The 17,161-nt window shown below is 53.0% G+C and overlaps 2 long non-coding RNA genes across 2 annotated transcripts; one reads left to right on the top strand and one right to left on the bottom strand.

Annotated features, from left to right (window-relative positions):
• Nucleotides 1–358: 358 nt before the first annotated feature.
• Nucleotides 359–11,680, bottom strand: LOC132345764 (uncharacterized). Its single transcript, XR_009495285.1, has 3 exons — nucleotides 11,519–11,680; nucleotides 1,559–1,703; nucleotides 359–1,023 (listed from the first exon to the last, which is right to left on the bottom strand). It is a non-coding gene; the product is annotated as an uncharacterized lncRNA (long non-coding RNA).
• Nucleotides 11,681–11,744: 64 nt separating this feature from the next.
• LOC132345763 (uncharacterized) lies at nucleotides 11,745–16,886 on the top strand. The gene is made up of 2 exons (XR_009495284.1): nucleotides 11,745–12,070; nucleotides 12,504–16,886. It is a non-coding gene; the product is annotated as an uncharacterized lncRNA (long non-coding RNA).
• Nucleotides 16,887–17,161: the final 275 nt, after the last annotated feature.

Genomic DNA, 17,161 nt, shown 5'->3' with positions numbered 1-17,161 from the left:
GGAAAGTCCTGTCAGGTCCTGGCACCTGGAGCAGTCCCTGGTACATAGTGGGCATGCCATAAGGATGTATCGAATGAATGAGTGAGTGAATGAATGAATGGGGTAGCAGGAAGACAAAGCTTTCCTTCCAGGGCAGGAGGTTGTCTCTGTGAGACACTGGTCACCTTGACAAGGGGCCGTCAGAGCCTCCCCAGGGCTGAGTCCACATGTCCACTTTGCCTCCTCCAGATGGCAACTAGGGGAAGCGGGGAGGGGATTGTTCAGCAAATGGGATCAGAGCTGCAGCCAGAGGGATGGAGGTTAGACAGCAGGAGAGTTATTGAAGGAGGCAGGGAGGCTGGCGGAACTCTGAGTCACACTCACTCAGAGCCTGGAACATTTGCAGGCAAAGGGCAGCTCTGCTCCTCAGAGGTAGACCACGCTCATTTCTGGCTGCTCAGGATCCTGTTGCCATGGAGATTCCAAGGCTTCTCTGAGAGCTTTAGAGGTACTGGGCATGTCCTGCCCTCAGCATGGTTTAAAGCCTGTAGTGGGGGTGGGTGTGCAGTTGGAGCAGCAAAGAGTTTTTGCAGGAAATAGTCGAGTATGACACCCAAGACAATGTGCAATGTGGCAGCCACTGGCTTTAGAGTACACAGACCTGGGCCGGAATCCCAGTTATTAACTAGTGGCCTTGGACAAGGGACATCATATCTCTGAGCCTCAGTTCCATCATCTGCTAGATGGGGTTGATAAGCATCTTCCCAGAGTTATTGTGTTCACTTGAGCCTGCAATGGAGAACACAGGGCCGGGACTGTGAGACTTGGTAAGTGGTAACTATTAGTTCTATAATTGGCATTAGGATTGGGGCTCTGCAGGAGTCTGCCCTGAAGGCAGCTGCTCCCTGCCCTCAGCCTGCTCTCTGGGACTCCTGGTTGAGGCTGGAGAGAGGCCTGACTCATTCTCCACAGGCACAGGCGATCAAGAGTCAGGACTTATGTCATCCTTTGAACATGGGCCTGGAGGCTCTGCCGCAGGCGCATCTGAAAAATAAATAATAACAACTTGAATAATTCACAGAATCCATGTGAATAATTCACCATGGCCTCCCAAGCACCAGCCGATTAGTCACCGCAGACCCAGGCTCCGGTCCTGTCTGCCTCTGGCTGCCCCACCGTCCCTGGGGAATGCAGCCTGGGCCCCAGGGGCAGGAGGGTGGAGGACAGGAGGACAACTTATGGAGTGGGGTGTTGGGGGTGACTCCCAAGGCTGCAAGGGCCTGGGGGGCACCTGGGGAAGTAGGGTCCATGGTCTCTCTGGGTTCTACAGAGACCTTTGGGCTGCGGCAGCCAAGGGGGGCTGTCCTAGGGTCCCTGAGCAAAAGGGATCCTGCAGCTGAGTAAAGCGGTTCATTCTGTTTCCCCTCTTGGGGCTGCATTTTGGAGACTTGGAGACTTGTAGCCCTTCTTGGCACATTTTAGGAACCAGTGACTAGCCCACTGTAGCTCCGTCTCCACAGGGACCCCAGGCTGGGAGGTCTCCCAGACCTGAAATCAATCCTGCAAAGCCCACACAAACCTCTCATGTTTCTCCTGGGAGGTAGGATGAGGTGGGGGTTAAACGCCTCCGCTCAGGACTCGGTCAGACTTCTGTTTCACCACCTAGTCGCTGACTGTGTGACTTGACCAAAGGGTACAGATGTTTCGGGTCTCTATTTCCTGGTCTGTAAAATGGGGATTAAAAACATCTGCTTTATAACATTATTACTGGTCTGCAGATGAAATGATGTAATGATCATAAATTGCTTAGCGCAATGCCTGGCACATAGTAAGTGCTAAAAAACAGTAGCTGTGATAGATACTCATTATCGTTCCAAAGATAGCATGCTGGGGACTCAGGGTAGGAAGAGGGCTGCTCAGTTGTTGCAGATGTTCACATAAGACATGATCTGCAGGCCCAGAGACGGGCATAGACTGCCAGCCGACCCAAGGCAGAGGCCTGTCAGAGTGTGGGTGGCCTCCAAGATCCTCCAGGTCAGTCCTCCACTCACAGTACCCATAGTATCCTGTTTATTTCCTCCTGGGTTCTTGCCACAATTGATGATCATTTTCTTGCCTACTTATTCACATTCTGATTATGTGCCTGCCTCACTCGACTGTGAGCTCCATGAGGAGAGGGACCTCACCTGTCTTGTTGACCAGTATCTCCCCAGGTCCTAGAATACTGCCTGGCACATAGTAGGTGCTCAGTAAATATTTGTCCATTGACTGAACAGATGCCTCAGTTGGGCAAAGTTTTAGAAGGCATGAGGTCATGAACAGCGCTGGGATAGAGCTTCCACTGTGGGTGGGTCAGGAGGGGTCTGGGGACAGTAGTGTGTGTGCAGCTCAGAGGGCAAAGGTGGTTTGGGAGCTGGCCCTGCCACACTGTCTGCTGGTGATGCTGCAGGGGTGGGGTCAATGCCTGTCTCCCTGCTTCTTACCTCCCAGCTAAGACTTCCCTAGACCAGAGCACAAGGGGGGCTTAATGGTGGCCCAGGCTCGCTGCACCTTCTCCAGTAATGATTTAATCGCTTGTTTAGAATTTCCTGTGGCATTAATGATTATCCCTCAGAACAGAGGGAATAATTGGCTGTGTTCTCATGGTGAGCGAGCTCCCTGTTAGCACGGAACTGAGGCTGTTCTTCTGTAATCTTCTTCTCTCACCTGCCTGCCACTCACTTGTGGGGTGATGGAGATGGATGAGCTTTTGTGTGCAGAGTTACTGGGAAGCCACCTGGAGCTGCGGGACCTCTCTGGGGCTAGGAGGCCTCAGGGCAGGCGGAGAGACTGAGAAAGAGATACACAGAAATGCAGAGAGAGATGGAGACACATCAAGCAGCAGAGGCGGTGAGAGAGGATGATATTGGAAATCTGTGTTCTTGGGCTGAGTAATCCCCAAACTCAGCTCATCACTCCCAGTTCTCTCCAGCCACCTTGCCCGTGCGATCTTACAAAACCATCTTTGCAAAACCCTCCTGTGGACAGGTGGACATCCCTAGGGCAGCAGTTCTCAAAGAGTTGTACCCGCAGTGTCAGCAGCATCTGGCTTTTGCTTGAATGCACATACTCAGGCCCCACCTCAGACCTACTGAATCCCAAACCTGGAGGTGGAGCCTAGCACTCTGACAAGCCTCCTCAGTGATTCTGGTGCCCCTGAGGATGAGATGCCCTGCTCTAAGGTACAGAGCGTGTAGAGATGTGTGAGGCAGATGCGTGTGCTGCTGTGTGAGTTTGGCCATGTGGACACACACACAGGGTACCTATGGGAGCATTCGGACCCCGTCACCGGCTAGAAGGCTGCTGCAGCAGAAGTCAGGTCCCGGGCTGCTGCTTGTGGAGAGGAGACTCAGGTCCAGCTATCAACTGCCCCACTATATCCACCTGCCTCTAGATGGCCACAGGACCCCCTGCCAAAGGAGTCTGAGAGGTGTAAGAGGGGACCACTGCCCCTGCCAGGGCCTCCATAAAGTAGTCCTGGGAGCGGGATCTGCTGAGAGTTGCTGGCCTCAGCTCAGGGCCAGAGACTGGGAATCCTAGGGGCCGACTGCCCCACCCCTCTGGGAGCCACTGTTACTGGGATTTGAGGAAGTGATTTTTCAGGGATTAAGCAATTTAAGGAGTACTATGCAGGGCTGGGGGAGATGAACGACTGGCTTTCAGCCAAGGACCACAGCACCCACCTGCTGGAGCAGCAGGCAACGCAGCATAATTTGGGCTTGTGGGTGATATTTCTAGAAGGGGGAGTGGGAGGAGAGCAACCCTGGGGATTCTGAGGGTATGAGGGTATTGCAGGGGGAAGGGAGGATTAAGAAGGCAGGTAGGGGAGCAGAGGAAAGGGGAAGAGAGGGGAAGCAGAGGGAAGCTGGGCAGACTGAGAGAAGTGAGGAGGAGGGGAGAAGAGCAGAGAAGGGAGATACTGTGGGTGGAGGAGACAAGGAGAGATGTGGAGGCCAAGACAGCAGAATAGTGAGGGTGGGGTTTCCAAAGGGGTTTTCAGGGGGCACTAGTTGGAGGGAAGTCTCTAGGGAGTGGGGATGCCCAGGGCCCAGGGAGGAGGGGGGCATGGGGGCCTCTCCCACCCTAGGCTAACTGGAAGGAAGGGGAGTGGGCCTGAAGTTCACTAGGAATCTGAAACAAGAAAGTGAGCTGCTCTTGAGTTTTGAATTTAACAAGACAAATAAATGGAAGGAGTATGAATAATTAGGAAGTAATGAACACCTTGCAAAAATAGCTTTTTCTTAAAAAAAAAAAAAAGGTAGCAAAGAAAATAGGTACTCAGAAAACCAGAATATATGCAAATTACCCATCCTGGGCAGGTGAATGACTCAGCTAGCCAGGACACCTGGCCCCTAAGAGCTCAGCTGAGCCTGGGGGTAGGGGGTAAGGGGTTGGCCAGGCCAGGTCCTGCAGGAGTGGGCTAGGAAGTCGAGATCATGTACCTCTCCAACGCTTCCCAGCCTGCCACTCTCTGCTGGAGCACCCGGGACCCATTTAGGGGAGACCATGTCAGTCCCCGGCAGTGATGCTGACCTCAAATGTCTAAGCCCAAACCCCCAGCAGCTCTCACTTCCTTTAATTACCACTGGGGACCCATCATCCATTAATTTTGTGCAACCCTTTCTGAACTCCTTTCTATTTTTGGCTTGTGCAGACCCCTTGGGGGTAACAAATTCCAGAAGTTGGACAGCAGCTGTGTAAAGCAGGATTTCCCTTTAGAAAGCCTAAATTAAGTAATTCCAGCTTCAGATGGAACCCCCTTGTTCTGGGCTAATGTTTTCTTATCGGTAGTTTGGTTCAATAATCCTCCCAGCCCCCAATGTTTCCAACCACCCCCTTGCTCCCACGTTCCAAATATTCTGAACTCTGAAGTCAGACTTGGGTCTGCCACCTCCTAGCTGTGTGACCTGTGAATAAGTCACTTATCTTTCTGTCCATAGTGTTTCCATCTGAAAAATGAGAAATAATTATATTGCTTATTTCAAAGATTGGCACATGATGAAATAATGTATGTAAATCATGTAAAACAGTTCCTAGCACATAGTAAGTTGTGGTTCTGTGCCAGGCGCCATTCTAGACCCCAGTGGGAGAGCCATGAGCAAAATAGGGAGACCCCGGCCCTTGGGCAGCTTCCAGCCTAGGAGGATGTGGAGAGATGACCATTAGCCAGAACACACATGAAGACAGTGATTACAGGGAGTGATGGAGCTCGATGGAGCTCTGAGGACAATGAAAAGGTGATAGGGAGGTAGGGGACAGATGGCTGATCTGGGAAGGCCTCTCTGCTGAAGTGACATTTGAGCTGAGAAGAAGCCAGATAAGTCATGCGGGGGAGGAGTTTTTGAAATTAGTCTCAAGGTTTGTAGGCAGTTCAGGACCACATTTTCTGTATCCTGAAGGGTTGCAGAGAATCTGACCCCCAACCCTCATCTCACTCTCTTTCCTTCTTGGGTTTCCCCCTCTCTGGGCTGAGTCCCCCTGTCTACTCATGGGTCCCAGGCCTGAGAAAGTGGTGGAGCTGGCAAGGGGCTAAGAGCTCTGCCTCTGCCTTTCTTTGCTCCCTTACTCCCACGCTGTTCCTCCCCAGTTCTCTCCTCTCGCTGACTGCCCAGGGTGATGGATGCCTCCCTCCCAGAGCTGAGTCATGTGCTGCCTCTTACAAGCTGTGGGTGATGTCTCTGCCGCCGCCCAGCTCCCTGCCAGCCCCAGTGGGGAGGCAGATTTATAGGGGCTTTCCCCAGGGACACACACGAATTCCAGTTCCCTCTGGCTTCAGGCTGCAGGAGAAGAGGCCGCTGCTCAGAGCCACACTGCCTTTAAAGCACGCCAGGAACCTGAGTCAGGGAGGCTTGCTTGTGCCACCACCCAGCAGAGGCTGAGCAGGGGCTTGAGGCCAAAACTCCGGATTCTGTGTCCAGTGCTCTCCTCCCAGCACACTTGGCTGCTGGCCTACATTTAGGGCTTACTTTGTCAGGGTCTCAGGTTCTTGAGTTCCAGACTTGAGTCTGTGCAGCTTCCTTTGAGTAGCCCACAGCCCAGGGCTCTGTGCAATTAGCCTCACAGTGGCTCTGGGACCGATGGCTAGTGACTGCTTAGAGGGAGTGTTGAGGAGGTTTTTGATGCTGCGTGGGGCTTAGTATCAAAGAGTGTTCTAGTTCAGTGGTTCTCAAATTTCAGCCTGCATCAGAATCACCTGGAGGACTTATTAAAACACAGATTGCTGCCTTTCACCCCTGGAGTCTCCTATACAAGCGGCCTGGTGTGAGGTCTGATCATTTGCATTTCTAACTAATTCCCTGGTGATGCTAATGCTGCCTATCTGAGAACCACTTTGAGAACCACTGCTGTAATTGACTAGCGCTGTCTGCTTTGGGTATGAGAACAGGGAATTGTGATAAGTATGGCATAAATTTGCCATCCCTCTTCTAGTATGATTTCTAAATCTTTTTGTCATCACTTGCAAATCTTTATTTCATAGGCCACCAGAGTAATTTTTTCAAAATGCAAATATGATCATGTGATTTAAAGCCCTTTGAGGACCCCGGATAAAGACAAACAGCCATAATGTGGTCTGCAGGATCCTGCACAGTGGGGCCACTGCCCACTTCTCTAGCCTCATTTCACATCACATAGCCACCTCTGTCTCCCTTCAGTCCCTCCTACTTGCTAGCATCTCTTTGGGCACAGGATATTTGCACATGCTGTTCCCACAGTCTAGAATGCTCCCCTGTGCTTGCTGTGTGCTTAGTTGCTCAGTCATGTCTGACTCTTTGCGACCCCATGGACTGTAGCCCACAAGGTTCCTCTGTCCATGGGGATTCTTCAGGCAAGAATACTGGAGTGGGTTGCCATGCCCTCCTCCAGGGAATCTTCCTAACCCAGGGATTGAAGTTAGATCTCCCACATTGCAGGCAAATTCTTTACTGTCTGATCCACCAGAGAAGCCCAAGAATACTGGAGTGGGTAGCCTACCCCTTCTCTAGGGAACTTCCTGACCCAAGAATCGAACTGGGTCTCCTGCATTGCAGGTGGATTCTTTACTAGTTGAGCTACCAGGGAAGCCCTACTACCAAACTCCTTGCCTGATAAACTACAACTTATTCTTCAAATCATCTGGGCAAATGCAAAGGCCCTGAGGTGGCAATGAGCTGGAGCAGAAAGAAGGTCCAAATGCCTGAAGTGAGGTCAGTGGATTGAGTAGAGTGATGAGGGATAAGATTGCAGGATCAGGTGTGTGCACAGACAGATGACGCCCAAGGCGAGGAGGTGAGCTGGTGACCAAAGTGGTCACCGCTGACTGCACATAGGAGCAGGGGGAGGTGGGCTGCTATTCCGAGTCAGAGTGCCTAAGCCCTCATCTAAACTAATGCACCTCTCTTAACGCAGGGCCTGATTGAGGACCTGCCTGCTCATCCTTGCAGCCAAGATGCAGGCCTGGCAGAGCCAGTCTCCTGATGACTCATCGTCCCTTCAGAGGTTTCCTGGACCCCTACTCAAGAAAACACTGGGCTGTGCCTCTCAAGTACAGCAATGAACAGGTGTTCTTTGGCAGGTGTTTCCATGACCTGAGGGTGTTTCTGAGCTGTGGAGGTGCGAGTCCCTCTGTCTTGGCCTCCTTTCTGGGGCTCATGCAGCCCCTCCCTGGGGCAGCCAGACTTGGGGGTGGGGGTGGGGCTTCAGCAAGCGAGATACAGCAAGGAGCTATTTAAAGCTGCCGGCAGCTCGCCCCTTCTGTTCACGGCTCTGCCGGGTGGGAGCTGCCATCGTCACGCACCCACCGGCGCCACAGGAACACAGCAGCCCAGTGCACCCACACAGAGACGTGGGGGAGGGTCTCTCTGCACCCCACAGCCTAGCAGGGGGTCCTGCTACTCCCAAGGCAGGGCCGATAAGGCAGCAGTGGACCCTGGATAGCCCCCCCACTCCCAGCCCATGCTCCTGTCCACAGCCCAAGCCAGTAGCCTCATTTGGGTCACCCCCACCCCCACTTGCTACAAGTGTAACCAATTAGCGGCTTTCTGGGGGTGTCAGTGGAGGCAGGGTATCTTCAGGCCCACGCAAGCCTGGAGGTGTTTTTTTTGGCTCTGTAAGGTGGTCCCAGGCCTCCCAGGCCCTGAGGGAGGAGCCACGAGCCCTCCCACAACTGCACCCCCAAAGGAGTGGGTTCCCTGGAATGTTGGTGATCCGTGGTCCCTTCCATCACTCACACCTCCCAGGCTCCTGAGGCAGGAAGTCATCTGTGGGGGCTGCTCAGGGTCTAAGCGGGTTCAGAGCATAAGCTGTGGAGGCAAGTGGGCCCTGGTAGGAAAATCCAAGCAGGTAACTTAACCTCTCTGAGCCTGTTTCTTTCTCTGGGAAGTAGGGGTAAAAATAATGTCCACCCCATAGCTATGAGGATTTATCCCCACAGACTAGCTCCAAATGAGTGATGGCTTTTGCCAATATTACTATGGTTATCACAATGTATTTTGAAATTGGCCTCCTCTCGCCTAAACTGGAGGCTGTCATGGGCCCCCTCCAGGCCCCTGTGGATACAGACATGGGCTGGAAGTCCTGGGGGTAGGGGCAGGGAAGCAGTAGGTGAGTTTGGCCTTGACTCGACTCTATGAGCTGTCTGTGGCCTGGACACACACAGTCCCTGAGCACATGTTAGGATTCCAGCAGTCCTGGCTAGACTGTGCTGGAGACTCCGTCCCTGCTCCAATCCTCAGCAGCAGCACATCCAGCTCAAAGACCCCAGGCCTAGGAGCTACACCACCAGCTCCTTCTCAAGTGAGAACTGCTGACCACTCCAGACCAGGGCAAGGGGGAACTGGAACTCTTCTTTCTGGACTAGATAGATAGGCAGACAGACAGCTCTCTGCAGGGTCAGTCCTGAAATACATTCTGTCACCTGTGGGACCACACACCAGCCCTTAGAGATTCGAGGATCTACAGGGAAGATGTCCTAAACAGAAAGGGCTTCAGGGGAGAGGCAAGGGGGAGACCTAGGAACTGAGAGGTGAGTGCTGGAAGCAGCAAAGTGAGTGAGAGGAGAGAGAGACCAGCATGAGGTGCCTGTGGGGAGACAGGAGAGGGGCAAGCAGATGGAGGGCTCTAGAGGGTGCCCCCATGGACTTTCACCACGTCCATGCCTCTTATTTAATTTAATGCTTCCCTCTGAGCCCCCCCGTACCCCCTCCACCCGCATTTACCATCCGTTGAACTCTCTCCCATGTTCCATCACTGCCCCCACCCAGGCCCCACCCGGGGGGTTCCTTCATCACACCCAGCATCCCCTCCTCCCACCCAAGCCCTACACTGAAGCTTCTTCATTTTTATCCCATCTAGGCCACATCATTGCATCCAGTGGGGCTGCAACCTCTACCTAGGCCCTCCATTATCGCACCCAGGGTCTTCTCTAGAAGGTCCCAGGTCCTCTGCAGAAGTCTCAGGGATCCATCTTCAGCCCAGCTCCCTTTTCCGGGTCCCCATCACCCCCTTCCATCATCGTGTTCTGCAGCCAGCCGCCCGGGAGCTGAATCAGAGCCATAGAGCTAACATTTCGCACACACGTCTCTCCAGATGACAGGCAAGATGGGCCTTCTGCCCTCGGCCCACACACACACCCGTGCTCAGGAAGTACAGAAAGTCAGGGCTGCACCCTACAGGGGGTAGGGGAGGAGGGCTGGGGGCCCATTTCCTTCTGGATAACCGGCCTGGACCTGGCCCCTCAGGGTTTTGCTTAAGACAGGGACTTACTTCTTAAGGAGCAGAAAAAATACAATATGAGAGAGAAAGAGAGATTGTAGACAGAGACTGTAAGAGAGTTCATATCAGAGATGGGATGGGACAGGGAAACAGGGCCGGAGAGGCAGGGTTACACACTGGATAGACTCTGACATCAGAGACAGGGACAGGGAAAGACAGATATAGGGACAGGGACTGAGGGGGGGACGCAGAGGAGAGGGAGCAGGGTGAGCAAAGGAAAGTACTTGTGAGAGTGGGGAGGGAGAGGAGAGGAGGGAGAGGAAAGGGACCCTGAGAGGGCCCGGGAGCTGTCAGCCAGGAGCTCATCGGGGAAGGAGCTGCCAGGAGCCTGAGCTAACCCCGAGGGGAGACTTCACAGATGCTCAGGGAAAACAGAACCCAGAACTTCCACAGAAGGATCCAGAGCATCACCCCAAAGGGGAAGAGCAGAGGCAGTTCCCAGGCCCCCACAAGACCAGAGAGGAGGTGCTGACAGGTGAGCCTGGGAGACAATAGGGACCATGCACTCCAGAGTTGGCAGAGCCCAGGCCCAGACTCCTGATAGGAAGGGTCAAGGGGGAGTCCTGTGACACCAGCCCAATGCTCTCTTGCTGTCAGCATCACTTCTGCCCAATCATATTCACAATAGACACCATTTATCTGTGCCCCTACTTTCTTCCATTATCTTTCCCCATCCTTTCACACAAAGTGCTTGCAAGGCCTCCCCCTTTCACAGATGAGGAAACTGGGGCTCAGAAACACGAAGGGTCTTGTCTATATCTGTCTAATTCCCCCACATTGTCCATGAGTCTCTGCTTTTCTAGCAGTACCATTAAGTTCCATCTTTGCTCTAACATTTTGTGATTCTGCAGTTTTCCAACACATATACGTGGGTGGACTCCAGGGGAGACAAACACACACGTGTGTGTCCCCAGAGGGGGCTTGGTACCTGTCCTTCATCTGCCTCTTGGCTTCCCCACCCCCAGCCCCAGCATCTCATGCTTCCCCTCCACCATATCTCAGATCACCTCCCTCTAGCTCAGCAGCTAAGCACGAGGATGACGTCATTCTTTTTATTTAAAGAAAAGGGCTGAGCTGTGCTTAGGATGGCAGTCCACGTGGGAACAGGAGCCAAATGACTGGCCACCCCGGCTACTAGCCCAGTCTCTTCTGTCCCCCAACTGTCGTCTGCCAAGCTGCTGCATGTCCCTGATCCCTTCCCCTGAGAAGCCCCCTAGGAGGCACTGCTCAGTATGGGAGCAGTATGGGTGAGACCAATGGGGGAAGGAGAGTGGGTGCCAGAAGTCTGCAAGGCTAGTGTGCTTGTTAAAGGGCACCCTGGGCTCCAGGAGCGTGGTGCTGTTAAAGCTGTTCTGAAGGGGAAACTGAGGCTTCAGGACACAGAATAAATCACCCAAGGTGATTATCTATGTATGTGTGTGCTAAGTTGCTTCAGTTGTGTCTGACCTGTAGCAACCCTGTGGACTATAGCCTGCCAGGCTCCTCTGTCCATGGGATTCTCCAGGCAAGGATACTGGAGTGGGTTGCCATTTCCTTCTCCAGGGGATCTTCCCCACCTAGGGACTGAACCAGTATCTCTTAAGTCTCCTGCATTGGCAGCCAGGTTCTTTCCTACTAGTGCCACCTGGAAAGATCTATCTATGCACAGCATCCCAATAAGAGGGTAGGGAAGAGGAGGGCTGAATGGGGGACATCCTCCCAGAGTCACCAAGTCTAAGTTCTTCCTCTCATGGTCAGAGTCTATAGTCACCTGTTTCTCTCTGGATTGCCCAAGAAGAGCATCAGTGAGGAAGATCCCCTGGTCCTGGAGCAAGATCTGCTAGGCTTGCCCTGGGCCCCCAGTTCCCTTCCATGGCCTGTCCTCCCATCCATACAAGACCTCCCAGCAGTGTCTCTACCCTCTTCTGGCCTCAGCCTCACTCTCTTCTGGGAAGGCTCTTTTATTGAGAGGCATGGAGCGCTTATGACCTCATATAAATCTAGAAGCATTGCTAAGAGGTTGCTATGACTATGGTCGTTCCCATTTTACAACCAAAGCAACTGAGGCTTGGAAAAGAGGAGCAATCGGCCCAAGTTCACACAGCTGGTCAATGACAGGCCCAGCATGCACATCCAGGTGTGTCATGCTCCAAAGCCACTCTCCTCTGCTTTTCTCTCTTCTGCAGGACTCTCCCTGTCAGCTCACAAGAGACCTGCACAGCTTCCCTGTACTCCCCAACCCTCTGCCGAGGCTGAGAAGTTATTAGGAGTCCGTGGGCCCCAGTTCTCTTCAACCTTGTCCCAGCAAGAGGCTCCAGACCAGGTGCATGGGACCACCAGCTTCCGTTCCTGCAATCCATTCCCAGGGTCCCTAACCCAGGCAGTGTTCAGTGAATCCCTGCCAGAAGCAGGCGGAAACGCCTGTTCTATATTTTATTTAGCCACTAATTGCCTGCATTTAAAAGGCATCACAGTGCCACAGTCGTCCTCTGTTTCATGCCCCGATGCGTATTTCTGCATGAAGGGACACTGGGGCAAGGGAACCAGTGAGCGAGGGGCCACGGTCTCCCCAATGACAGCTCTAAAAGCCTGACCCCAGCACTGAGTGCCAGAGGATGTCAGGTTGTCACCCTGAGAAATGAGAGGGGGCATGCAGGGGCTGGGGCCTCTGTAGAAAGAAGGAGAGGGGTCAGGGCCCTGGCCAAGGGCCAGGAAAGAGTGTTGGGGGAGCGCTTCATGTCCCCACTCACCCCCAGGATGAGGACCCAGCTGACAGAGCCCTACCCAGAATGATTGGAGGCCTCTGCAATAAACAGCTGCCTGGAAAAGAACACAGCACAGGTCTTGGTCACATCTGCTGTGATCAGGAAGGAGGTGACACGTGAGCCTTGCCTGAGCCAACAGCAAGAGATGAGAGTTGAAGGAGATGAGGGCAAGGAGGGGAAAGTGGAGGTAAGTGGATGAGACAGATGGTTGGTGGCAGGTACCTTTTGAGATGGGGCTTCCCTGGTGGCCTAGCAGTAAAGAATCCGCCTGCAATGCAGGAGATGTGGGTTCAATTCCTGGGTCGAGAAGATCCACTGGAGAAGAAAATGGCAACCCACTCCAATAATCTTGCCTGGGAAGTTTCATGGACAGAGGAACCTGGCAGGCTACAGTCCATAGGACCGCAAAGAGTTGGACATGACTTACCGACTAAACCACCATCTTTTGAGACAGTCCCAGTGGCCCACTTTGGGTTTTCCACCTTCTCAGAAAGTGCACGCCACGCTCAGGCAGGTGAAGAGTCAACTCGCTTCCTACCATTTCCCAGTCACTTTCAGGTCTAGTTCTGAGCCAAATGTCCTTTTACTCTAACCCCAGTTCTGACTCACACCAATGTCAAAACTGCACTTCAGCCACAACCTCACCTATCTCCAACCCCAGCTCACCTCAACTATAACTTCACTCCCGACCCCACCCCAATACCAAAATCAAGCCAAAGTCCACCCCCAGTTCTTACCTGAATAGCAATAATAATCCTCAACCCATTTCCAACTCCAACCCCAACCTGTCATATCAACCTGCCTTAACTCCACGCCTGCCCCCCAGTCGGATCCTTCCTCTAATACCCATTTCAGATGGGAGTCCACCCCCAGCTTCCTGTCCAGTCCTTGTGTCTTACCTGCCCTGACCCTTTCTCCAGTTCAAGATGACTTCCTAACTGCAGCCGATGCCAGTCCCTCTTGCTGGCATTGTGCCTGGCCCCTGGCCTGGTACCATGGTACCTGGGTGAGGCTGAATGTGGGTTAGAGGGCTGCTGCCTAGAGCTGAGCCCCCCAGCTATAGGAACTCTGGGGCGGTGCCGCTCCTCTCAGAAAGCTCGAAGTCCCAGCTCTGAGTGCAAGAGTCTGGGCCCCTCCTGAGCAACCGGCCGATGACACCAGGACTTAAGCAGGGATGACAGAACCCTAGCTGAGGAGCCATGCTTCTCTGGAGGAATGGCGAGGTTGGCACTCTGCAGAGCAGCCGCACCACTGCCACTCCTCACACCTCACTGGGTAATTTCTACACAGCCGAAGACTGAGCCTAATGGGTCGCCTGCTTCCAGCCAGCTGCACAATCAGGAAGGGCAGCCCCCAGGGTCTCCAACAGACCAAGGGGCTCTGCACTCTGCTAAAAGGATGGCATTTCCATCCCACATCTGTCACGAGAGAAGGGCACTCTGAAAGCTTGGACTCCTGCAGCCACTGGGAGAGAATGAGCAAGTTAGATCGGCTGAGCCCTAAGAAGCAGGAAAACTTCCTCTCTGGGGATGGGCAGAAAAGACATCCCTCTTAGTGGCTTGAGTGCCAAGGAGCCACAGTCTGAGCTTGGCAAAAGCTGAGTGATTAAGCCTTCAATGTGCAAAGCCTTCCAAACAGCCCCTCTAAGAACAACTCCATGTACCCGTGCCCTGTTCCCAGGGCCCACAACCGTCCACCCTCGAGCCACCCGGTGACAAATGCCAGCCATCACCACCGCATGGGCTGGCACCCCCCAGCCCGCTGTCATCACCCGCCCCTCTTCCTGGGGTCTGTCTGTCTGTCTGCTCAGATGGGGAGCTGGTGGCTGGGCTGGCCGCCAATTCTGCACTTCCTGCCGGGCCGATGTACTACAGTTGCTCACCAAACATGAACTAGATATTTGATCTGAACTTTCTCCAGCTTTGTTTCCCAGCAACTTCCACTTCCTGGGAGGTGGGATGATGACTTCCACTCCATCCTCCAGAGAGACAAGATAGCCCAGTGGTTAAGAACTCCAGCTCTAGGAACAAACAGATGTGCCTGGGAACTGACCACACTTGCAGCTCCACCATTTGTTAGCTCTGTGACCTCGGGCAGGGTGTCTTCACTTCTCTGAACCTCAGTTTTCTATTTTGTAAAATACAGGTACAGGTACCTGTCTCATAGAGCTGCTTTAAAAATTCAGTGAGGCAACAAACAAAAAGTGTGTGTGTGTGTGAAGTGTCAAGAATAGCTGACACATAGTAGGTCCTCAATAAACACTGATGATACGGCTCTGCTCTGTTTATGATACAGCTACAGACATTGGTGGCCTAACTTCAGGACCAAGTCCCAAGAGAGGAGGATGGCTTGAGTCCTTCTCATGGGTAGAGAATGTTCGATACTGTTTACAGTCCTGTCTGAAGCACCCACTCCCTTTTCTCTTCGTCTCATCAAACATTCTCCATTCCCCCTCCCCAAGCCTGGGCCAGGGAATCAAGTTATTCATTCATTCATTCATTTACACCTTCATCTAACAAATATTTGTAGACTGACTATCCTGGGTGGCTTCCCTGGTGGCTCAGATGGTAAAGCATCTGTCTACAATGTGGGAGATCTGGGTTCAATCCCTGGGTTGGGAAGATCCCCTGGAGAAGGAAATGGCAATCCACTCCAGGACTATTGCCTGGAAAATCCCATGGAGAGAGGAGCCTGGTAGGCTACAGTCCATGGGGTCGCAAAGAGTCGGACACAACTGGGCGACTTCACTTCACTATCCTGGGCAGGCCTCGTGCTGCAGTTTGGTAGATAAGTGAACATGTCGAGGTCATTAACCTCACAGAGCTTGTAGTCGAGAGGGGCAGGGGCTTGTCAGTACAAGCATGGGGGCACACAGGAGGACCCTGGCCTAAGGGAAGGGAGGCGAGATGGTCTAAGTTAACGATGGGGAGGACCAGATAAGAGGCAGCCAGGGAAAGGTGAGAGAGAGAGTTCCGAGTGGAGGAAACAGCCCGAGCAAAGGCCTGGGTGCGAGAGAAAAGGCAGATTTAGGGCTTCAAGAGTGTCCAGGGTGGAAACAGAGCTGTCGGCAATAATGGCTCATCACACAGGCTGGAGTTTGCATTGTGTCTTCAAAGCTTTTCCTCTGGAGACTGGACAAGGCTTAACGCTTTCCCTTCTCTCTACACACGGCCTCTTTTCCACCAGGAGCTCTTCCTGAGCCCCTGCCTGGTTGGTGGGTGGGGGAGAAGGTCAGGTGGGACCCACGAGAGGTGTCCCAAACCCGGGAGGGCCTGGGATGGACAGAAATCAGGAGGAGGGACTCTCTTGCAGAGAGATCTGCAAGAGCCAGTGTGACCAAAACGTTCACCCCATTTTCTTGCTCAATTTTCCTAACATTACAAGATACTCTTACTAGTTCCATTTTATGAACAAGGAAACTGAGGCACAAAGATTTTTAGTAAAATGAACATGGCCCAGCTATCAGTCCCCAAGGCCTGTTCTGAACCACCAGGCCAGCCTGGAGGTGGGACAGCGCTGGGGAGAGGACCAAGCACAGGAGGACAGGAGAGGGGGCGGAGCCTTCTGGGCAGTCAGTCCCCTTGGTCTCTCCACTAGCCACTCCCCCAGACACAGACCCCGGGAGCCAGAGCTGGCCAGTTAACTGAGGGGACAAAGCCCCCCATTCAGGCCTCTGACCGTCTCCCCTCCCAGCTGCTCAGCTTCTTGCAAAGCATTTTCCCTTAATAGCCTTCCATTCAGCAGGACGCCTGCAGCCACATCTGCAGAAACCAGGCCATGGCAGCTCCTCCTACCAGGCCAGGAAGGGTGCCCTGGCTGTGGTCACCATGTCCTGAGAGTCTCCTCCTTCAAGTCAGGAACCTTCCAACCCCCTTCCACTCCACCTGCTATTTCTGGGACTCTGCCTGGAGAGGGGGACAAAGCGGAGATCATCCGCCAGGCCAGCCTGTCCTTAACTTTTCTCTCTAAGATGTGTCTGAAGGGTGTGGATGGAGAGCTGAAGGAAGAGAAGATCTTCTGGGTTCTAATCCCTCCTCTGTCTTGAATTTGCTGTGTGACCTTGGGAGAGTTACTTCACCTCTCTGGCCTTCCTGTTTTTCAACTGTGGAATAAGAAGGTATCCCAGGCATGGATTCAGACCACCCAGGACTGAATCCTGAATCCACCACTAACAAGCTCTGCGACCTTGGACAGCCTTTCAGAAACTTAGTGTCCTCATCTGTATGAATGAGATGACCTACCTCAACAGCCGTTGAGAAGATTAAAAGAGATAATCCATGTGAAGTCCTCAGCATAGTGCCTGGCTCACAGTAAACAATCAATAAATGTTTGCTGTAATTATTATTATTACCATAATAGATGTTTTTCAAAACAGCTGTAGAATGTTTTCTTTTTGAACACAATTTTTATGCAGAACCTTGATGGTGATGGGGGAGGGCTTGTCCACCTATTCTTCCAGTTCTTCCCAGCTCTGACCCACAGTGGCGTCTGGTTTTAACCAGTAGGTCTCAGACCTGGCTGATCCTCATACTCTCCTGGGAGTGTTGTAAAACCAGCTTCCCAGGCTCCACCTCTGAGATTCTCAGCCAAGAGTTCTAGGGGGAGCCCAGGCAGATCTTGTAGACTCATCCTGCGCAGTTCTAATGACC

This window comes from Bos taurus, chromosome 7 (genome assembly GCF_002263795.3).
Source record: "Bos taurus isolate L1 Dominette 01449 registration number 42190680 breed Hereford chromosome 7, ARS-UCD2.0, whole genome shotgun sequence".
Lineage (NCBI taxonomy): Eukaryota > Metazoa > Chordata > Mammalia > Artiodactyla > Bovidae > Bos > Bos taurus.
Note: the sequence above shows the minus strand (reverse complement) of the source record. Positions and strands in the feature narration are given on the sequence as shown.